At 38.3% G+C, this 24,591-nt stretch overlaps 1 long non-coding RNA gene across 1 annotated transcript; it reads right to left on the reverse strand.

Annotated features, from left to right (window-relative positions):
• Window positions 1–955: 955 nt before the first annotated feature.
• Window positions 956–17,579, reverse strand: LOC124168325. The gene is made up of 3 exons (XR_006866905.1): window positions 17,246–17,579; window positions 12,316–12,419; window positions 956–1,561 (listed from the first exon to the last, which is right to left on the reverse strand). It is a non-coding gene; the product is annotated as an uncharacterized LOC124168325 (long non-coding RNA).
• Window positions 17,580–24,591: the final 7,012 nt, after the last annotated feature.

Raw genomic sequence — 24,591 nt, forward strand, 5'->3', positions numbered from 1 at the left:
TCAAAACTAACACTCGCATTATCTTCTTGTCTTGGTCCTCTTCGGACGTTGTCTTCCGTCTTCAGTTCTTCAAATCCAAGGATGATTTTGCTGTCTTCTTTTCTTGGTCCTCTTCCACTGATGTCTTCTGTTCATCAAAACCTGGGGAGAGGTAGGATTAGTAGCACATACAAAAATAAAAAACCCTTGCACTAAAAATCCCCAAAGCCTCGCATACACTCCACGACAACATACAGGGGGTATCTTTGCACTTAAACCAAGTGAAAGTCCCATCCCTGTACGCTGCAATGGATTAGCGTGCATACTTAACCTTGGTTCAAAATGCTAAAATTAACGCACGCATATAATCGCCTAGCCTTACATTACGCAAATTAATCGGCCCAAACAGCCCAAATCAAATCTAACACTCGCATTATCTTCTTGCCTTGGTCCTCTTCGGACGTTGTCTTCCGTCTTCAGTTCTTCAAATCCAAGGATGATTTTGCTGTCTTCTTGTCTTGGTCCTCTTCTACTGATGCCTTCTGCTCTTCAAACCTGGGGAGAGGTAGGATTAGTAGCACATACAAAAATAAAAAGCCCTTGCACTAAAAATCCCCAAAGCCTCGCATACACTCCACGACAACATACAGGGGGTATCTTTGCACTTAAACCAAGTGAAAGTCCCATCCTGTACACTGCAATGGATTAGCGTGCATACTTAACCTTGGTTCAAAAAGCTAAAATTAACGCACGCATATAATCGCCTAGCCTTACGTTACGCAAATTAATCGGCCCAAACAGCCCAAATCAAAGCTAACACTCGCATTATCTTCTTGTCTTGGTCCTCTTCGGCCGTTGTCTTCTGACTTCTTTTCTTCAAATCCAGCGATGACTTGAATCTGTGGAGAGGTAGGATTAGTATGCACATTCAAAAATATACATGACACTCCCAAAACACAATCAAAAAAGCGGAAAAACACAAACAATTGCCACACACACACGCACTCACACACACACACCCCTACCTACGTTTGAGCTCATAATCTAAATAAACCATACTAAAGGTTTACAAGGCCTTTCATTTTAGTATTCATTTGGGGACCATACCTTAAGCGCTTTTTTCATCATTTTCTTTACCTTGTTCTTGGCCAATCACCTTCGTGATTTTTTTATTCACGTGATCTGGTACCAGTTATTATAACCTCTCATTAGTTGCAACCATTTAACCATGTGTTTATTTTTTATTCTTGAGTCAATTTTGACTCTTTGCATTTCGTTCATTTGATTGTCGTCACCACAGGTGTATCGCGGACCTTTGTACCTTGATTCATACCATGTGTTATTTTTGTGTTAATGCCAATGTATGTGTAAAGGAAGGATTCGTTTAAACCCAGGGCATTGCACAATAACATCGCTCATCAGCCATAAACTCCTAGCGATGAAGAGTCTATCAACCCCCCCTCCCCTATCTTGGAAGATCTATTTCTTCCTTAAATTTCTTTTTGGCCGACGATTTGAATTTCTTCATTTGGTGATTTCACTTTTCGTTGCTTCGAAGACACCTTTTCCGTATCCTTTCATTCTGTAAAGAAAAGAAAATAGAATTCAAGTTAGTTTGTTAGTCCGACATTACCCATGAGAACAGGGCCGCATTGCATGAAAATCTTGCTATTCTATTGCTCAGAAGATAATTAATAAGTGAAAACCTAAATTTACGGTATTTAATAAATGATATTTATCAAGTTATTATAGAGAAATGACAACTATATGTAAAGTAAATTTAGTAATTTAAACATTAATTAAAATAATGCCAATATTTAATTAATGGATGAGGTTTCATTTTCTTTGGTGGATTATAAATTTTGAGAAACTAATCTACGCACATGAGCTAATTACAGGTCATACGATAAATATGAAATTTACTAAAACTTCATGTTGTTTAAATATTCCCATACAATGATCTTCTCTTCTCTGACCAGCTAAATTAGAAATAACCAAACGAAATAATAGCTAAATATTAGAATAAATATCTAAAAAATAGTTATGCTTAATTGATCGTAAATGATTACCATGTTCGAAGGGATAGGTTAACATTCATAGTTACATTTTATAAATTATATAGATATATTATATTCAAGCTATACAAAGGACTGCAAAAGTTATCAAGGGGCAGGTATCGATAGTGACCATAACTTAGTTAAGATGAAATGCCGCCTTAATTTTTTTAAATTGAAGAAAGCCGTGAAAAATACATTGCAGGTTGAAATTTTGAAGGAGGATCAGCACCAACTGGCATTTAAAGAAGCAGTAAAAAAGAGAATAGGGGAGGATACGACCAATAAACCAATGGAAGAAAGTTGACAACCATTAGTAGTGGTCTGCAGGCAGAAGCTGAGGAAGTTCTTGGTAAAAGAAGAGTCGTTATGAAAAAACCATGGATTACGCAGAAAGTATTAGATCTCATTGAAGAAAGAAGGAAATACAAGGCTGCGAAAACAGAGGAAGGACAGAATTGTCACATGAGAATAAGGAACGAAATATGTCGTAAAGCGCGGAAGGCTAGAGAAAAGCGGATGAAAAATATTTGTGAAGACGTACAAAACAGTCATGGAAAAGTAGAGGCCGCCTATAGGATAGTGAGGAACCACTTTAAGGAAAGGGGCGTAAGATGTAATACCCTTAGGGACTAAAACGGAGAACTAATGATTGAAAACGAAGACAAAGGGAAGAGATGGAAGGAATATTTGGAAGAATTGTACAAAGGAAGCAGCCTAAGAACGAATGCTATCGAAAAATAGAGGGAAGTGGATGCCGATGACATGGGAGCCCCAATTTTAAGATCGGAATTTGATGCGGCTGTAAGAGACCTCAGGATAAATAAAGCGTCTGGCATTGATGACATTCCTGCAGAACTAATTAAAAATTCAGGAGAGAAGACGTTGAACCAGCTATACAAAATCATTAGTGAAATGTATTCGACAGGTGAGATACCAGAGGACTTTGAGAGGAACATTATAATCCCTATCCCTAAGAAGAAAAGAGCGGAGAACTGTGAAGACTTTAGGACCATAAGCCTGACGTCACATGTCTCGAAGATGCTGACCAGGATCATCTATAGACGAATAGAAGGAGGAGCAGAATAGCATTTGGATGAGAACCAATTTGGATTCAGAAAAAAAAACAAAGGCACAAGGGAAGCAATATTGGCTCTAAGACTGTTCATTGAGAAAAGAATGGAAAAAACAAGCCAACTTTCGTTGCGTTCGTGGAATTAGAGAAGGCATTTGACGACGTGGATTGGAGTACAAAGCCTGGAATCCAAAAGGAAATCGGGGTTCTTTACAATGACAGAAGAATCATCCACAGTTTATACAAAAACAAGTAGTGGTCATAAAATCAGGACCCAGCTGTGTGAAGAAACAAGAATTAGGAAAGGAGTGAGACAAGGCTGTTCACTGTCACTCGTAATTTTCAACGTTTGCATTGAGAAAGCCATTAATGAAATCAAAGAAAAGGCCTCGGGAGTGAATGGAGAAAAAATTAGCATGCCAAGATTAGCCGATAACATGATCGTTATAGCAGAAACAGAGAAGGAAATGAAAAATATTCTTATTAATATGGGTAGGGTAATAAGTAAATATCAACTGAAAATAAGCACGAAGAAAACCAAGATATTGTTATGCATCGGAAGAGAAGTCAAGACTAACTTTAAAATAGGGAAGCAAAAACTGATAGAGGTGGATGAATTCAGTTATTTGGGAACAAGATAATCAGCGACGAGAGAAGCAAGAAAGAAATTATCAGCAGAATAACCCAGGCGAAAAGAGCATTCCACCAAAAGAAATACCTGCTTTAAGCGGGAACTTAAAGACGGAAGTAAAGAAACAATTTAAAAGAACCTACATTTGGAGTTTGCTCCTATACGGAAGTGAGGCACAGTCAATGACCGAAGCGGAGAAAGCAAGGAAATGTGGTGCTACAGAAGAATGATGAAAATCAAATGGATCGACCGAGTTAGTAACGAATAAGTCCTGAGAAGAGTAGGAGAGAGTAGAAGCCTAATGAAAACCTTAACAAGAAGACGGAACAACCTTATAGGCCACATTTTGAGACATGATGGCCTGATGAAGACAATCGTCGACGGACAAGTGGAAGGCAAGAATGGAAAAGGAATACCTCGATCAAAATATATGGAGCAGGTAAAGAAGGATATGAAAGAGAAGAAATACGTAGGTGTGGAAAGATTAGCTGATAGGAGAACTGAGTGGAGAGCTGCGTCAAACCAATCCTAGGATTTGTTGACCAGTGATGATGACATATAAGATTTAGATATGGAGAATAAACTACAGATACTAATCCCGTTTTGGTAATAAAATGTGATAAATATAGCATTCAAGGTTATATTGGCAAAATTTAAAGTTTTCTAAAGAAGTTAATGCTTTTACGATGAGTGAGAATGATCAACAAACATTGACAGTATGCAACCCGCGTGCCACCCAAATCGTCTGACTGGGGTGGCGCGCGCACACTCTCGGTGCGACATCTCGGGAACCAACGGGTAGAAATGAGAGAAATTTCAGGTCATACTCTGCAAATGTCTGATGAGTCGTTGTAGAATACAAAGAGTGATAGAATAATCCGAGAGTGACATCACATTCAGTTATGCACGAAAAACACCTAGAAATACCAAAATTTCAATATTTTAATTTTTCCCGATATCCGATTGCAAACATAATTTTCATGACTTATTTACTCTTTAAATGGAACAAAACTTGGGGGCGTCCAAAAATAAATTCGAATTTTTAAAAAATAAGGACCACCCTAATGCAGCATTGTTTAAATTACGTGTCCAAAATTAGAATTAAAAATCACATAATTTCAATAAAATCTTATCTAATCGGAATAAAATGATCAAAAATTACAATTCACTAATAGGAGAATTTAAAGATCGACTGAAAGGTTAATATTGATCGAGGAAATTCGCTGGGACATCCATCACGTCTTAAAAGTATACATAATTTCATTGATTAAGTGACCCTATGTAAATTGTAGAATTAACGCCTTAGGATTTATTGCCCATTGCTGCATATATAAATTAAAAACAGGCAGATAAGATAGCATGATATCAGCTTTATAAAAGGGATACATAAGCTACATATTGAGATATACCGAACTTCCTTCTCACGTTAAAAAACGGGCGAAATCAATAACAAGGCTGCAAAATGAACGTACCTTTATAAATGTTTGACGGTAAAAATAGTTGATAACCGAAACCTACTCCAATAAAAAGTACAGGAGGAAAGACGCTGAACACGCCGCACAAAATCATTTATGAAATGTATTCGACAAATGAGATACCTATGGACTTCGAGAGAAATATTATAATCCCAATTCCCAATATAAAGTGAGAAGATTCTGCAATAACCATAAATTAGGATTACTTCACAAACGAAGCCAACGCTGGTTCCACACATTCAATACAGAATAATCAATTTTTTCTCCTTTTGCGGGACCTATATGAATATTAATTCTCTTGAGCATCCACGACATACAAACGCGGAAATGTATAATTGTGACGTACAATAATAACAAAATCATCTATTACTATCAAAATCTCAACCGTAAAGGGATAATAAACGAAGGCATACTTATGGAAGACCACGACTGACAGATGTCTTTCCCCTCAAAAAAGATTCATTCCCATGATACTTCGAAGGCCGTACGTGTCGTACGTTATTCCGATCGAAACTAGTAACTCCGGGATAACTTCGTTCAAGGTTTGCGTTATGGGAGTGGGGGGGGGGGGTCACTGATGACCAGAGACGAATGCAGACCTTCGCATTTGGAATAAATAAGTCAAATGGGCTCCAAATCCGTTCCCGTCGAGACAAGAAATTGCCTAATGAAAAAGCGAACGTGTAAAGAAAAATTCAGGGTGCAAAGCCGTGATGAACAAGAATAAATGAAAAAATAGAGCCTGTTTCAATTCTGTAATGAATGCAAGCCCAAATGAGAAAACATCGCCAGCTGGATGATGTGAAATTTCATGCTCCGTGCTTAATGAAGAAAATATGGAATAAACATGCAACACAGAAAAGTAGGAAGGCATTGTTTCAGATCTCTTCGATCGCCGAGTATCATTAAGTAACCGACAGTCAATACTCGAAAATCTCAACAACTACGTTTCCGTCTTCGTTGAAAATTAATCCTTTATTAATTGCAAAGAGACTTGATAGTAAATCGACTGCTTTATATCATGAAAATATCTCATTTAAAGTTTCCCAACTAATTATCCTTGGAATTGAAAAAAATAGGATATCGTATTGAAGTTCAATTGGGAAAAATATCAACACAGTGATTCCCTGTGGAAGAGGGACATGAACAATGATATCAGCAGAGAAATCAAATGCAATTTTCGAAACGCGGTGCTTCAGATGAATAATGATGATTAAATGGATCGACCAAGAAGGAAATGCGGAATTAGCCTAATCAGAGCACGAGAGAAGAGAATTAGAACCTATATATGAGGACGGAACAACCTTATGCGTCACATCTTAAGACATGACGGCCTGATGAAGACATTCTTCGAGGAACAAGTGAATGAAAATGACAGAAAATAATTACATCGTGTAAGATATCCAAAAGAGACGATAGAGAAGAGAGCAGGAAAAGAAAGAAAAGAGGTGTGTGAAATAGAAGAAATAAGTGGATGCGAAATGATTAGCCGACAGGATTAATTACGCGGAGAGCTGCAAAAACCAATGCTAGGATTGTTGACCAGTGATTTGGAGTTAGCATGACTCGTTAACAATGAAACCATGTGTGACTAAAAACTTAGTGAATTCAAAATATAATAATGTCAATAGAAAGTAATCATTCATTCATAAGCATGTTATTCAACTAATGAAACATTTCTGTCCACACACCCGAGTTTCGTTGTAATAATCTTAGTCGTATGCGCTGTTTTGTTTTTCCAAAAAACTGTTTCTACGATAGTTCGAGTGTTGCACCGGTTTTCAGAGGGGAAACAACCCAAGGGCGAACCTTTGCTCAGTATTTGTTTTTAAGGAAGGCGAACAGACTATTTGAGAACGAGAGCCGATATAACTAAAGGAATCTTGGGCTCAATTTTCAACCAATCATAACGCACGCCCGCTAACAGCAATTGGAAAATGGGACGGTGTGAATGACTGTTTAACTAAGGAAATGATGGGTCAAGCAATCACGCTTTTGGTTCCCTATCGCTTTACCTATCATTCTAAGGGATGGAAAAAATCGATCTCATGATTGCGGCTTTCTGATTTCCGATTCAGGAGCTAACCTTGCAAACTAAAGAGATTTAATACTGACGTTTAGGCTAAATATTTTTTCAGTAAGTGAAAGAGTAAGATGATGCACAGTTGATAGCGAAATGCACCTTAATACGATGCCAAGTGACGAGTTTTCGGCAATTAATTGAAACCACTCGCGGCTGAGCTTCAAGCCACCGAGTGCGTCCACCGGGTTGCGGATGGTGGATCAACCACTAGATACAGAGGTTGGCTGCGATATAAGTGAGTTTACTTGTCAACTAAGCAGCCGTGGCATTCCGAGGTAGTTGTGAGTCTATCCCTGGGTAAGATAGGCCATCTAAATGATACATTAAACCTGTGAAGATGCCGTGATTTGGTGATGGGAGGCCGTCAACAATTATGCCTCGCATCACCCGGGGGCGAGGGCAGCAGGCAGCTCTTCTTCATATGAGTGATGGTGGAGTTCACGGAGGTCAGTACAGCGATACTCATTTCACTTCAGGCGTGATAACATTTACTTAACGGCTGCAGTACTACGATGTTGAAGGCAAGGGGAAACCACCACATTATTATCCCGAGGAGTCGCAGCTACTCCAAGTTTAAATCATCTGACATGATGGAATTCTCTCAGGTAAAAAATTCCGGATGTAAACTAGCCCCCCATTCGTATCACCGGGCGGGGACTAGCCGAGAGGGCACATAGGTCAATTGTGATAAAGCTATGAGGATAGGTACATGGATCGTGAACTTAGGACTTGCGGTAAGCTATAAAATCTTAAGGTAGAAATGCAAATATCGAATATCGACGTATTAGGCATCAGCAAAATGAAGTTGCCTGAGGTGGGAGAATTTGGAGTGGAAGCCATAGGATTATACACACATAATCCCTAAACGGTAATGCTGGGGTTGGAATACTTCTCAAAAAGAGCGCCGGAATGCTTGTGAAAAGCTTCCTGTAGTACAATAACAGATAGTTATGGTAAAGTTAGAGACTAAGCCGGTAAATACCGTAGTGTTACAGGTTTGCATGCCTACGACAGACTACGAGGATGAAGAAGTTGAAGACGTCTACGATGATATCAGGGAAATAATCAAACAGGTGAGTAGTGAAGAAAACCTTATTGTTTTAGGTGATTGGAACGCTATCGTCGGCGAAGATCAGGATGAAAGAATAACTGGAAAATATGGATAAGAAAATCAAATGAAAGAGGAGAAAGTCTCCTGGAATTCTGCACTGAACACAAATTATTGGTTGCCAATTCTCATTAAAGAATCACATGCGAAGAAGATATGGATGGAAAATGTTAGGAGACCAAAGAAGATTTCAACTAGACTATATTTTAGTGAAACAGAGGTTTGGGAACCAGATAAAGGACTGTCAAATCTAACCGGGGGCAGATATCGGCAATGATCATAATCAAATGATGATGAAATGCCATCTGAAATTCGAGAAATTGAATAAACCAGCGAGAACGCCCGGCAAACTTAAGAAGCCAAAAAATCAACAGGCTTTTCAAGAAGTAGTGGAGAGCAAGTTAGGATTAGATCAGACTCAAAAATCAGTGGAGAATAGCTGGACATAATTCGAAAGTGGGCTTCAGGAGGCCGCTAGAGAAGTTCTAAGGAGAAGAAAATGTGCTAAGAAAAAGCCATGGATCACGGATGAAGTACGGCAGATTGAAGAACGGAGAAAGCATAAGAATACGAATACTGAGGAAGGACAGGATTGCTACAAGAGAATAAAGAACGATATTTGCTGCAGAGCGAGGAAAGCGTGGATGAGGAACAGATGCGAGGACGTGCAAAATAACCTCGGACAAGGGAAAGTGGAAGCGGCCTATAGAATAATGAGGAACTATTTCAAGGAACGAAGCCAAGATGTAATACCATAAGGGAAAAGAATGGAAATATTCTAACTGAAAACAAAGACAAAGCCGAGAGATGGAAGGAATACTTGGAGGAATTATACAATGGAAGCAAACTTAGCTAAAAAAAATTATTGAAGAAGAAATTGAAGTTGAAATGGATGATATTGGAGCGAGCATCTAATGATAGGAATTTTACGCTGCAATAAGAGACCTGTGAGATAATAAGGACCCAGGAATAGATGACATTCCAGCACAGCTAATCAAAAATTCAGGAGAAAAGGTCTTTGTCGAACTGTATAATACTATCATCGATATGCATTCAACAAGAGATTTACCTTGAGATTCTTAATAGTTGCTGGATTAATTAGTGTGACAGCGTTCATATAGCAAATTATTTCCACCTTGCCCTTATAGCTAATCGCGATTCGCACACCCACTGGTAGGACAGCGTATTGCGCTTTAATTCTCCTAACTTCCCTCTTTTTTTCGTAATCGAGTACTATAAATTTGAAAACTATGATTATCAATCGCATCAGGATGTTTTATTTCACGATCAATAAGAGATTTTAACGGCAGCGTTAGAACTCATAAATAGATTAGATGACATGTAGTGTAGCCTACAAACATAAGAAAAATTAATGCATGTTTCTTAATTTTATAATTATTTATAACGGGATATGGTAATTTGTTAGTATGCGTGACGTTTTTTGGAACCAGTGGTGTGTGTGTGGGAGTCCAATTGCATGCTGGTGATTGACCACCCCATGCCAAACACCCTAGACGTGGATCGCAGGGCATTATGTAGTTGTAGAAGTTTCAGAAGGCCCGAAAACCTGAAGGTGGAAATTCGAACAATGATCCTGGACGCATGAGGAATCAGCGAAATAAAATGGCCAGAAGTGGGAGACGTATGGAATGGAAGCAGCAAAATATTACATACAAGATTGCTAAACGGTAGAGATGAAGTGGGCATAGATCGTAGTAAGAAAGCAGATTACAAGCTACCTAGATTTCAATGAAAGTTTGGTAATGGTCAATATATTAGCCAAAACGAAGAACAACTGCAGCTCCGAAGGTTGGTAAGCCTACACAAAATTGCCAGAGGATGCAGAAGAGAGAGGAGCAAGTCAATCAAGATATCTCATAAAAAATTAATCAGGTAAGAGGTGAAGTAAATGTAATCATTTTCGGTGAAAGTAATTCTATCATCAGCGAAGATCATGACGAGAGAATAGCCAGGAAACAGCAATGATGTAAGCAAAATTGAAGACTGACACAAATCCCAGGCTAGCGGTTGCGAACACAACATTAAACATTCATAGCCGAAGAGGTAACACGAGGTAAATGGCGGTAGACATTAGAGGATTCTTAGCTGATTAAACTCTAGCAAAAAAAAAAGATTCAGTAACTAGGAAAAGGACGGCAAAAGCTACCGTAGTGGCCGATCGACTCTAGCGGCTTTAACGTAATATAGTATTGGCACCTAAAATAATAAAATAAAATGAAGAATAAAGTGCTTTGCAGTAAACTTTTGCAGTGTGCTAAAGGAAGTAGTTAAAGTTCCTTGCAGAAAGTTAATCATCAAAATGGATCACGCAAAATGTCATGGATTACGTCGAAGACACGGCGAGAATACGAAAACTGATTAATTCTAAATGAGAATAAGAAAAGAGATTTGATATAAGGCAAAGATGCCTAAGAAACGTGGGCGAGGAACAAATTCAAAAGCGCACAAAAACATAATGTACATGGTAAAGTAGAAGCTGCCTGAAGGATTGTGAGGAACCACTTCAAATAATGAGCGTTAGATGTAATACCGCCAGTGTCGAAGAGTTCGTGAATGAAAACTAATACAAAGTGAAGAGATGGATTGAATGTCCAGAAGAATTGTGCAATGCTTACTTAAGGCAAAGACTAACAAGTAGTACGAATCCAATTGAAATGGATATCGAGTCATAATTTGACGTAACAGTAGCGTGTATTGGAATTCAATGCTTAGAATTTTGAGGGTGAGGTGGGGTGCTTAACAATGACAGATGAATCATCTGTACTAATTTGTTTAAGAAACCAAGTAGGGGTGATAAAATTAGGACTTGGATAGGAATACTCAAGCATTAGGAACGGCATGAGAGTCTTAATGGCATGAATATCCTCGAGAGAAAACTGACAGAGGCTTACGGAAAATTAAAAATATCCTCGTAAAGATGGGTAGGAAAATAACTAATACCATTTTAAAATCATCATCAAATATCAGAGTGTACCTACCAAACGACAGGAAATCAAGATTAGCATAAAACTAGAGAAACAAACAGGTGGAAGAGGTCGACCGGTTATAATATTTGGGAAAGAGAATAACCAGCGATGAAAGAAGCAAGAAATAAAGACGTAATCGGTAGAATAGCCCAGGCGAAGAGAACTTCTAAGACAAGTAAAGGATCAGCTCACTTAAAGGAGCAGAAAATTTTAGCATAAATTAAGAAAACAATTCATCAGAACCTACGATTTGTGTATGCTACTCCATGGTAGTGATTCATGGACAATGACAGAATATGAGGAACTGATGGGTATACGGCCATATGAAAATTAAATGGATAGTCCGATTGAGAAATGCAGAATTCCTCGGAAGAGCGGTGAAATAATAGAAGCCTAGTGAGAACTTAATAGAAGAAAGATTATTCTAAGCGGACATTTGTTGAAGCATTTATCTTGGTGGCCCGATGAAGACAATCCTCGATGGACAAGTAGTTGACAAGAGCGGAATAGGAAGGCGTCGGATATCGTATATACGAATCCAGAAATGAAATGAAGCATGTGAATGAGTATTTAAGAGATTCCATTTGTCTCCACGTGACACTATCAAATATTAAAATTTAATCACTCAAAATTAACGCGACCTTAGTAACCTAGTAAACTTTCCTCCTAGTTGCCTTCATAGGTATCATAGTCAGGAAGGATCATAAAAATTTACAGTTCAGTATTCGCAGCGTAAAACACTATTAAAAAATAAGATATATCTTTCACTTAAAAATTTAACACAGAAGTTATTTTTTGCAACCTGTAGAGTATTTGGTTCAGACGTGGTAACTAAGAGACGAAAAGAGAAACAGATGACATATGCATGGGAATATTTAAAGATCTATCGAATAATATTCATAAAGAGAATGATATTGACTCACCAAGTTTCTTCAGTCTTCTTCTTCCTTGGATCCTCATCGCAATTCCCAATTAAACCCCACGCATTTGACGGAATTCATCCGCTATCCCTATATTATTCATGCACCTGAAAAGAAAATTCGCATTAATGGCTGGCAATATTCACGCACTAGAAGTTTACAGTTAGCATGGAGCATAGTTACAACAAATTGTCTTACTAATGACCTCAAAGGCGAAACGTGTGAAAAATATAAATTCCAAACCGAGTGCTTTAAATCGAATTATAATCGCCAATACTCCCTTCCTTTTACTCCCCATCAAAAATAGATGACCAACAATTGCAGAGCGGTTTCGCAGTGGCAGTTCAAGGCCTTAACTAAATTATTTGACAGCAAATTCCTAGGCTTGAATATCAAGGATTTTTCAAAATACCTCTTAGAACCTGTAGAATAACTCACTACCAACAAGAGATAATCATAAAAAGGCAAATAAGAGATATCCGGCAACTGAAGCAATCAATGTTAGAAGCTTCATTTTGAAATTTCAGGTTCTCTCCTAATCTTTAACGAACCAGTGTGGCTAGCATGAAGTACACTGTTATACATCTACTTTTAATACCTCACATTTAAAATCACAACGAGAAAATTCATAAGCTTGACGTTAAAAAAGTAACTAAGCCTCCGGAGTACTGGAAGTAAGCTATCGGATTACCGTAAGGATCATAATTCCTGCATTGATTTATTGTTAACTTCGATGTTCTAAGACACACGATGAATGTAAAGATAAAACTATTCACAGGTTACTTATTCATTTCAAATATCGCCACTCCATAACATAGTGCAAGTTACAGATATTGCACTCGGAAGCAAATACACACGAACTTCAACGAAAGGGGGATCAAACAAGTTGAATAATTGAGTATCTGTCACATAAAACCGCTTTGGCAACAAATCAAGCATGGCATTTCGTCCATTGCCGCAACACTTTTTATCGAAGGAATTATTTCCATTCAAAATTCACAGGATTGAAAGCACGATTTTAATCGGAGAAGACGTTTCCCTATCACTCGCGTGCCTTAAAAAAATTGCTCTGAAACTTATTATGACTTCGAGTGAAATTCCTCACACGTCATAAAATGTCGGAACGTGAATACAATCGGCGTTATAAAAATCGTTCATTAAAAATAATAGCCACTATGATCACAATTACTTAATAAGGTTGAATAATACAGCATTTACGAATTATTCCTCCACTTTAGAGAATTGGAAGTGCATTGAAAATAATACTAGGAAATTTTCACTCAAGGAATAGTTTATGTACTCACCTCTTAACCCCATGAGAGATCGCCGCGAAGTGAAGTCCAAGAATTTAGGGAGGGGGGACCACTGGTACACCGTCAGGCGCGTGACGTATGCATGTGACGTCACGGTGGTATTGAAAAGATTTGTTTTTAAGGCAACGAAACACCTATAAACTGCTAAATATCGTAGATGTTAGGCTATTTAAAACTAGTCCAGCAAAATACATTAATAAATTCGTTGATATTCTATATTATAAATAAAAAATATATCGCGCGGAAAACCAATAAAACGCTTAACCAATAGGATTTGTGCACAAGTTAGCATAAAAATAGCGCGGAATTTTTCTTAAGCCAACGGTCGCAACACACGTGATCAAGGTTCCAGAATGTTCTAGTCTTCTACGAAGGTCAGTGGGTGCGTTTACAGAACACGTAATCGCTTTACGAAAAACGATACATTAGACTTTCAACAATCTTCATTCAACTGTCGCTTCTAATCCAGCACTTCCCCTCCCCCCCACTTAACGAAGAAAGCGCAACACATCACAGTTCGTCACCAACCGTACATGCAGCAGAATCATGTTTTTGCGAGTTTTAACTTTATAAAATCAATTTTCCAGAATATTTCAGCCGTTTCTTCGTTCGTTGAAGTCACTATTTCTTTCCGGGGAAATGAGAATGGAGAGCGGTGACAAAGAAGAAATGCAGCAGTATTGTTTGAGGTAAGTGAGAACAAGTATTTTTATGGTATAAGGGAACAGAGGCTGTAATTTTCAGTCTAAACACGATAATACTCACGCAGTAGAACGTCACTAATATGGCTCATGTAAAATAATTGCATACGAAAGTGAGTGGCAGAGATAAGTAATGCACTGATATTGCGGAGTTCATACGCGTAAAGAACATTTCTAAAGGCCGTTTTACAAGGGGCACGGAATTGCGTAGGTTAGAGCTGCATTTATTTCTAAAATGGCGTGGAATTGCGCGAATGCATGTACGAAATTAGAACAGGAGCTATTTTGCCGTCTCGCATTCTCGCATAGGTTCTCAATTCACTCCATTGTCATTGATGTATGAAATGTGTGGTCGATTTAAGTATAAATACCTTAAAATTGAACGAAAGCCACATTGAACATTAGTATCTTCCATTCAATTCAAGGATCGTATTCATCTCTTAGGGATAAAACTGACCAATTTTCCTTCAGATATACGTATAATTTCGGTGGAAAAGATTCTACGAAACTGAAATATTCTATCGATTTCCCAGACGCGAATGTGTTATTCGATTATCTCATAATTGCTTCTTAACGTTCAATCGCAGATGACATTTCAAATGGCATCCACAAATTATTTGTTTCCTTGTTAACAGTGAAACCTATACAGCGCCAAAACAGAATTCTTAATAGCAATCACTGTCTCCAATCTTCCCAAGAATTTATGCTATTAAATTCAGTCAACAATGTTCTTCCACTATGCCACAGATTTTGCAGAAGCTTTCTATGCCTTGTTGCATCTGCATTCATTTAAAATGCCGTAGGTTAGTACCTTGCACACTTTTATTGCCCTCAAAATAGTGTAATTACTATAAGTATGCCATAATTCTCTCATCTGAATGTCGATGACATTAATAACCCTTGAATGAAATGTATAAAAAACATAGTGGTATTTATTTTTCTGGTCATTCGCAGATTCGTTTCCCAGATAGCCATGCTCAACTCAAGCGATGTCTTGGTTGAATATCCTGATGCCGTCATCATCCTACATAAAGGATTACTGAATGGTTCATTGGAAGCAACACTGGAGCCTCTTCAACTAACTGAAGATATAATTTACCTGCGAAAGCTGCTGCTAAGGAAAATTTGAGGAGTGACTGATGGAATTGATTTCTTTCCGTGAAGACAGTCAAAATTCTTGGTCTTCATCATCGAATCTTACTGTAGGTAAGCCATATCGTCATCATTTTAATTAACCAGTTTCTCATCACTAAAATTAATTTCCGTTAATATATTTTTGTCTTTGTTTTTAATAAATAGTAGAGTGACTGGCAACTTGAGTAGGTTTAAACTTTTTTCTAAATAATTAGAAAGTTTGGGTAAATTTTTCGCAAAAAATAACCATTGTCAGGTACATCTAATTGTTCACTTTAGAAGCCGCTAAGAGCCTACGAGATGTTCTAAGGTTATAGCGGTTAAGCGTAGGAGAGTCCGTTAGCGATAAACGAAGCCCCATTTTCACAAAAAAATGTTGCATGCTGCAAGAAAAAGCAGTCTGAAAAAAATTCTGTAAATGTCAGCTTCTCCAAGTTCATACCACGGTCACACCTGATACAGTGATTATCAATTACTAACTGCTAACTTAAAGAGTAAGTGGATTTTAATAAACGCGTTTTACATGAGAATTTTAATGAATGTTTCACCAGTAATTAAGACCGAGCCTGTGATGATTGCTTATCAGTACAGCGCAATTCAATAACAATATGGGTAGTGGTCTACTAAAATTGAAGAGAGAGCCTTTGCCTGCCTCAAATCTTTAAACATGAGGGAAACGGAAAAAAAATTACCGAAAACTTGGATATTCTGACGAAAATTAATTAGTTTAAGAAATACACTAGGAAAGTTTTCTCTGGTTTTACTTCAGCTATCAAACGGTTTAAAAATTTTCAATTGCCATGGACCAAATGAAGCAGAAAAATATGGGGAGGAGGTTTAACTTTGATAAACACAAGAAAGAAATAATTACGGCTGACACTTTTTTGTGACACGATTTTGTGTCTGCATAAATGGCTTGCGTTGCGTCGAAGAATTACGCGGCATGCAAAGGATCTAGTGAAGGTATATCCTGAATAATCCAATGAGAAAGAGCTATACAACAAATATAATCATAATTTAGAAGGTGCATTCGGTCGAGCGGTTGTGGTAATTCCTTTGAATTCATGTCATTCACAAGAGAAAAAATTCTCTTAAGCCTGAGAGCATTATTCAGCCATCACCATACGGGGTGAAATGGGAGAAAGACTCGGTCAAATACGGGCATGGCCGCCGCGATCATTGCTTCACGCAGGTTTACAGGTTCATGTATCAAGAGCGCAGTGGGAAGGGGGAAAGGAGCCATGAATTTCCCCCGACCAAAAACGTCTCCAACCCAATGTTCCCATGTGGTGACTCGGATGTTCTCCTCTATCACACCCTATTTTCACTCGATACGTACTTCCTTGAGAATTTTGTCTGCAATTAACTTGCTCTAACAGACACCTTAATGGAGTTTAAACTACTAGGACTGTCGCATGAGAGCAGTTAAATTTAAGTATTGTGACATGGCGAAGTTTATTATTCATCCAATGAATTCGTAATTCAGCTAAGTCGAGCCTGTGAAAATTAATGGCCGAATCACCCGATCATGAAAGGACAATAATTGTATATAAAACCGATTGGATTAATCTGAAAATAATTCTTTTTTTAGTTTATCCCGCTATATTACAGAAACGCTAGACTCAGCATTCAAAGAAAATTTCGCATTTTCAAAAAGACCCCACATTGTTTCAAAGAAATTTCCTTCTCGCCGGAAAAAGAGGGTGCTAAAACCAGTTTAAAAAAATAAATTTCTGCAAAAATGCCGAAGCTTCACACATAATGCGAGAGGAGAAGGCTCCCTACCTTTCATCCGACGACACATCCATCGGCGGCAGGGCTCAGCTGTACATCGGCGAATCCCCAAAATACACATATTCACCAACACTTCACATTGAACCAAAACTGATAATGAATTTTTTGATGCACGTTTGACACTTTCACTTCACTGAATATCTAGATAATCACTCGTTCCTGCCCTTCAGTAACACAACAGATAGCTTCACATTATTTCCATGAGACATGCACACTGCTTAAGGTAAGACCGATGAGAATACTCCATGGGTTGAGGCAAAGGCTTCACAGGGATCGATGAAAGCTTGATTTTAAGCTTATACCTTCATTCAATGTATTCATTGACTTATTCACTCCAACTTCCGTAAAATCTAAAAAAAAAAAAAAAAAAAGAAATAGGCCTTAAGCTATAACACAAAAACATTTGTATTGATGACACTATATCTCTAATCATATGGCAAGGAGGAAGTATGACAGCGGAAATGCATGCAATGCATAACGATTCAAGCCATTCTTAAAGACTGGATTCATGATAGTGTAAGCAGTACACGTTTATGCTCATTTCTGAAAATTTATAATTGAATGAAACATATGCGAATGCGTGAACCAACCTCATGAATTTATACATGAACTTGTACGAGGTAAAAGTCCTTGCTGTTAGAGACAGATTTTTATAATAGTTAAAAAAACATGAAAAGCCAAAACTAAGAATGTGGGTACAAAAAATCCTTAATTTTGACCAAATCCCATTGCCAAAGTATGTTGCCTTCTTGTACAAAAATTATGATTTAATGCGTATAAAAAGCATGGGATAATAGGATATTTACGAGCATAGAACTTACCAGTACTCTTCAGCGGTAGATCATGCACCTCTCAACGCTAACTGAACTGCTTTGAGACTACAACTGCACTACGACAGAGCGAGGACTAAGGGGAAAATCCTAAGTGACGCACTGCCGCACTGCTTCTAACTTGCAGCCATGAGAAGTAATGGAGGGCGGGGATTTACTAAGGATATCAAGGGAGGTAGGTTGCCTGGCACAAAAAGCCCAGGGCAGAGTCAAAATTGTTGGCCTTGATTTTGAGTGCATCACGAAGACGGTCGGGAGTGGTTCGGTTTGCGCGTCGTTGGGTGGAGCTGGTGGTTAGGGGAAGGCACAGCGTCGGAGGGGAGGGGGAAGGGCGCCACCCTCAACGCAAAAAAGACCCTGTCTCGTGACGTCACATGTTGAGTTTTAGGACAATGTTTGAGGCGCCACTTCTTTTTCTCGAGAAATTTTAGTTTCCCTTGCTCTTCTCGTTTTCCTCGGAAATATTACATTTGCGAGTGAAGATAAAGGAACTCAGAAGGAGATGTTGCAAATTGATCATTCTGTTTCGATTTATGTCGGATTTAATGATTATTTCACGTGCATTTACTGTGTACTTGCCCCGGTTTTCTCTGTTGGTTCGCATTGTACGAATTTTAAAGGCCGTTTTACACGGTACACGGAATTGCGCAGGTTAGAGCTGCATTAATTTCTAAAATGGCGCGGAATTGCGCGAATGCATGAACGAAATTAGAACAAGGGCTATTTTGCCGTCTCGCATCCACGCAATCTCGCATGTGCTCTAGCAATTCACCACTTTACACGACGCAATTTTGATTGCGCCTTCACACGTACGTCAGACTGCGCAATTCCGTGTAAAACGGCCTTAAGACTTCCTCTGCTAGCAGTTGCGGTGGCCTAGTGGAGTAAACGTGCGACTGAGTTAGTGGTGACAGCGAGTTCGAATTCCCAACGTGGAAAGCGATGCATACAATGATGACTATTGTAACACCTCTAATGTCGTATTTTGTACCCATTCAGGGGTGCCGAGTTACAAAAAATATAGCGGGGTCCAAGCCGGGGACCTTGACCAGGTACATTTTATAAGTAGTAAGTTTTAAGTTTTTTAAGCATTTTAGAAGAGTCATATGATCAACATTAGAACCCTGATCACTCGAATCTCGATATCGGGACACTCCGGGGAAAATTGACAAGCCTGACACATTTTTCCTCACCTGTAACGAATTTTTGGGGGGGCTCGGGCCCCTTCTGGCCCCATGGAGTCGGCGCCACTGTACCCATTTGTGTTGTTGGCTACAACATAAGTATGGCTGAAGCTAAGCAAGGAAATTATGACACTCTAGGATAAGAAGTTATACGTAGGCGTAGGCAAATCAGTGAAATCTGTAATGTTTGCGTAGATTACGAGAAATTAACGATTACATCGACAGTACCGATTCCTCTTCCAACGTAAGAAGTAAATTACAAATAAAACTTGCATTTCGTAAAAAGTAATTGTTACAAATAAAAATTACTGCAAAAGTAATCGTTTCAAAAAATCCGATGAGGTTTACTCGATTACCAACCAAAAACTCCGATGAGGTACACTTTGGTAATTATTCCATATTGGGTTATTCACTGCATAGATGAGGCATCAAATGAGATGAGACACGTTTTGCTCTGCCGTTCTAAGCACTCCAATACACAAAATTCTAGCGGTGAAACACAACAAAGTACTCTGTGAACATTAAATAGATTAGCTGAAAGCCAGAGGTAGCACGCTGAATTATTTTTGAAGGCGGACGTGGAGATTCGCACACGACATTCTCACCTCACGCACGCAACGGGCTGGTAATGATTTTTCGGATAACGAGACATTCACACTCCGAATTTTCAAGTAGAAGAATGCTTGTGCCTTCATCCGTAAGGGCCCACAAATATTTACGGAATATTAAATGCAATCTCTATAAATGCAGATATTTTTCTGAAATCCACCTTTTATAACAAAGTTCCATGGCAGACTACAAAAAAATGATTTTTTTAACGATAAAGATATTTTAATTTTCTCTATTTCAAAGGAAATAATTCTTTATGTAAAAACATTTTTTCCGTTTTCCAAAATATCACATTCGGGGACTTTCCTAGCTCTTCTTTCCATCCTCCTGTCCTTCTAAGATTGTTTTCATCAGATTATCATGGTTCATATTATTGCCAACTCAATTTTTCCGTCTCATCCCAAGGATTTTAGATTATTTCTCTTTTCTCCAACTTTTCTGGGCACTTCCACATCATATTTACTAAGTCGATCCATTTAATATTAATTATTCGTCTATAGCACCTATTCGCTTCATCAACTTTATCTATATCATTCACGGTAGCACCATATTACGAATGCTTCCACTCTTGACTTCTCTGCCGCAGTCAACGTGCAAGTCTCACAACACGCGATAACGACACGAATTTGAAATTTTTCACGATTATTATCAATCAGCGATTGATAATTAGAATAGGTTTTTACATCAACGTCGTCATGTGTGTAGATAAGCCATTTTGAATTCAATTTCGGGAAATAGATATCACAACTAATATCACATATTAATATATTTTTAATAAAATGAACGCTACAGTGAGAGTAATTTACGATTTTTATTCATAATAGGAATTTCTATCAACGCCGTCATATGCGTAGCCAAACCACTGAATTTCCAATACACTCGCGAATAATCGTAAGATGGCCCTAAACATTGCGCAGAAAATGTTACAGGTGGTTTACATTAGGATTCATTTGGTTATCGCGCGATTACTTCTTGGAAAGTTTTCCATTCTTCCCTCACACGTAGAATGTAAGTACTATCGTTTTCCAAAGTATGTAGACACCCAGTAATCCTACTTAACTGATGGGGCCGGGTCGGTGAAAACTTGAGAGGTTGGCACATAGAGCGACCTGCATCCCTCACTGGTAAGCAACCAAGAGCCGACGAGGACGGAGGTGGACGCAACCTAGCCAACCGAATCTGGAGTCAAACTCCATTAGCAATAGCCCAATCAGAATTAAGATTAGCGGATGGAATGTACTGAGGTTACCCACTTCCATACTCACGTTGGGCCGTAGCAGTGTTTTCTTTCGGGCTCCGTGGCGAGGTTTTGCCTATCTTTAGATTCACATTTGGACTCACCGTTTGTCTCTCACTACTACGTGGCTCTGTCGCCGAGAACGTCTGTACTGTTCGCGGTTGTTACGGAAAAGTTCTGGGAGTATAACTGAGCTCATCAGAGGCTCCGAAGTCTTGTACTGCAAAAGGTTTTCGGTCTGTTTATTCTTCTGTTAACATGAGTCGCGTTGAGAACTCGGAGCTGACAGCTGTTGTTGAGTCCTACTTTATAACCGATTACTTATACGGATATCATTACTCCTTTTTTAACCTTATTTAGGCTTTATATGGTAGTTGCAGTGAAGTTTTCTCGGGTTTCGCACCGGGTCAGGCCCTCCATTTCTCCTTCCAACGTTTCTATGGACAACTCGCCCATCGTCATCAGGGATTCAGGAATTCAATTATTGGATTGCAATTGTTCGCCGGGAAAAAAAAAACAAAAATTATATTTGTATGGCAGTTGTTACAGTTTTTATAAGGTGTTCAAGTAGGCGTGGAATGAACGCTGATACGCTGTTGTGAATACATTGTTGATGACTTAGTTTATTGTAAGAAATACTATCGTAATATGGACGGGCTCTAGGAATCCTTTAACTATAAATGAAATACGGGAAGGAGAGGCAGGGGCACACGTCATAAGAAAACATATGAAGCGAAAATAAAATGTTTGTGTGAATTTCCCGGAATCCCTTCACAGAGGGATTTCGATTTAATCCATCCTTTGACCTTATTACTGATAAAATGTTTTATATATGCACGGCTTCCGGAAACACAGCTCGCGCTCTTTCTTTACGATGTCCTTCAATCTGTCGAATCGAAAAGACATGATTACACTTTATTCTTAGATTTTAAGAAAGTGTTTGACACAGTATCTCACAATTAACTCATATACTATTTACAGTCATGCAGATTAGATGAAACAGTGCTAAACTGGATACGCGACTTTCTGAGTAATCGTAAGTAACAAGTATTTCAATACGGAATTAGCTCTGATGTAGATGAAGTGACAGAAGGTGCCCCACGAGGATGCGTAAAGGACCCCGTTTTTTCATTAGGCATATACATAAATGACCTATGCGCAAGTATTAGCAGTAAAATACGCTTATTTGCTAACGACGCTGTCATATATCGCGAAATTAGTGATCATAATGAAATTCTATAATCGAATTTAAACATCGTTCATTTATGAAGCCAAGAGTGGGGACTCGAACTTAATGTGAGCAAATTCATTTCGGTGTTTTTTGCAGAGTTTGTCCAACTATAACCATGCTAATGTTGTGGATATTATTAACATGGTTAGAGAGGAAGTGAAGATGGCAACGTAGCAACGTTTCCATCCATCCCGCCACATTAGTGATCACTCTGGCTTTTAAATTCCATCAACGAATTTAAACAACGTCCATGGGTGGAGCCAAGAGTCTGGACTCGAACTTAATCTGATCAAATGCACGACGGTGAATTTTTCGCTCGGGTCACCCTACTATCTCTATGTATTTTCTGTGGATGTTTTTAACATTATGGCGACAGATGAAGTAAGGTATCTGGGAGTTACCATAACCTCGACCCTATCTTGGGGAACGCATATAATGGCCTGTTTACACGATACATTAACACGTACGAGTTAATGTCTGTTTCAATGAATGATTTTCGTGGATCGGGACGGAACACGTATGAATGCATGAACCAAATTAGGACAGGTTCTATTTTCTGTGCATGCATTCGCACAAGTTGCGTGGTTACACGGTGCATTTTGGCGTTTATTCTCGCGTTCATACATTTAGACCCGCACGTGTTAATGTACCGTGTAAGCAGGCCTTTAAAAATATTTTTGTCAGAGCCCTGAAGATGCTGGGATTCGTCAAGCGTTTAGCGGGTGGATTTTCGGGTGAGAAAGTTAAAGAGAGGTGCTATATCGCACTCGCCAGGCCACACCTTTAATATGCAGCGAGCGTATGGGATCCGGTGCAGAAAGACTTAATTCGTGAAATTAATAAAATACAAAGGAAAACCGCACGATTCGTAATAAACCCGCTTCGGGCGTACAGAAAGTGTTACACGGACGTTAAACGAATTAGGTTGGGAACCGCTGTAGATTCGGAGGCTACGCGTTAGACTTGGAATCCTTGAGCAATTGTCACAACGGATCCATATTTTTCAGACGTTAATGTAAAATAATGCTTCGTTGGTTTACTACTCCACCTTCCATATTTCCTGAGAGGATTTTATTTCCTTATTTTTTTCAACATTCAAGCAAAATATACCACTTTCGTCTGTCATCTATATATTTACTCTGTATCATACAAGCCAATTATTACGAATATTATATCTTTGGCGGTATCCATTAACCCTTTCGACACAGTGGTGTTGTTTCCTTAGAATGACTGTTGGACTGAGCCCCAAGGGTCTCTTCCGTCCCCTCTGTACGGACCATTTTTGCAGGACATTGGTTAAGAAAGGTCTCGCGGATAATCACACTCTCTCAGCGCCAATGTTTTTCGACTTTTCCTAGCGGGGACTCCGCATTATCTCGGACTCAAAGTATAGTTGGTCTTCCTCCTTTTCCTGATTTTAGAAGGTTAGATTAACGTATTTACACTGAAAATACGCATTCAATTCTGTCGCGATAATAACGCATGGTTATGGGTCATGGTTTTAAGTTTTTGACTTTTCAATTTACCACTAAGATAACCCGTGAAATATAGAAATAAGGTTCACTTGAGTGCCTCCTTTGTTTCCAGTATCAATTTCAACGATTTATGTGAAGAGAGAAGGAAATTTTTATACAAATATTGACTCTATTTATTGATTTAAAATGAGCTTTCGTACTAATTTATCCAAAATAAACGTATTCAAAATAAACTAGATTAAGTTAAATCGTGATCTCGGTGGAACAAAGCAACTTTAAATTCCAATTTGTACAAATCCAATATAGTATATAATATGTAAAGAATCTTGCTCAACTTGCAATATACTAACATCGTGTGGTCAATAACTTCAATTTTTTTAGTTATTTGTTTAAATTTTGTTGTCTGCCTTTTTTAAAAACAAAATAGTTAATACGATGTAATATTTCCCAAAATGTTTGTTTGCGATGTAGTTCTTTGGTACTGCTTACTCTACGAATTCTCTGGTGTTGCTATTATAATAATTAAAGTTATATATTTCTAAGTTAGTTTACATATTTATCCAAACCATTCACTGCTAAAATCAATTGGATATAACGAATTCCACATTAAATTAGAATAATTAAACCTATTGACTAGATATTATAATATACGGACCCTATTTAATTTCACTTTAGTAAGCTCCCTAAAAAATAGCCTGTTGTTTAAAAGGCATTGAACAAATATGTGAATTTCTAGATAATTTTTGGGTGTCCTTCTTTTTAAATAAACAG

Source organism: Ischnura elegans, chromosome 11, assembly GCF_921293095.1.
Source record: "Ischnura elegans chromosome 11, ioIscEleg1.1, whole genome shotgun sequence".
In the NCBI taxonomy this organism is placed as follows: Eukaryota; Metazoa; Arthropoda; class Insecta; order Odonata; family Coenagrionidae; genus Ischnura; species Ischnura elegans.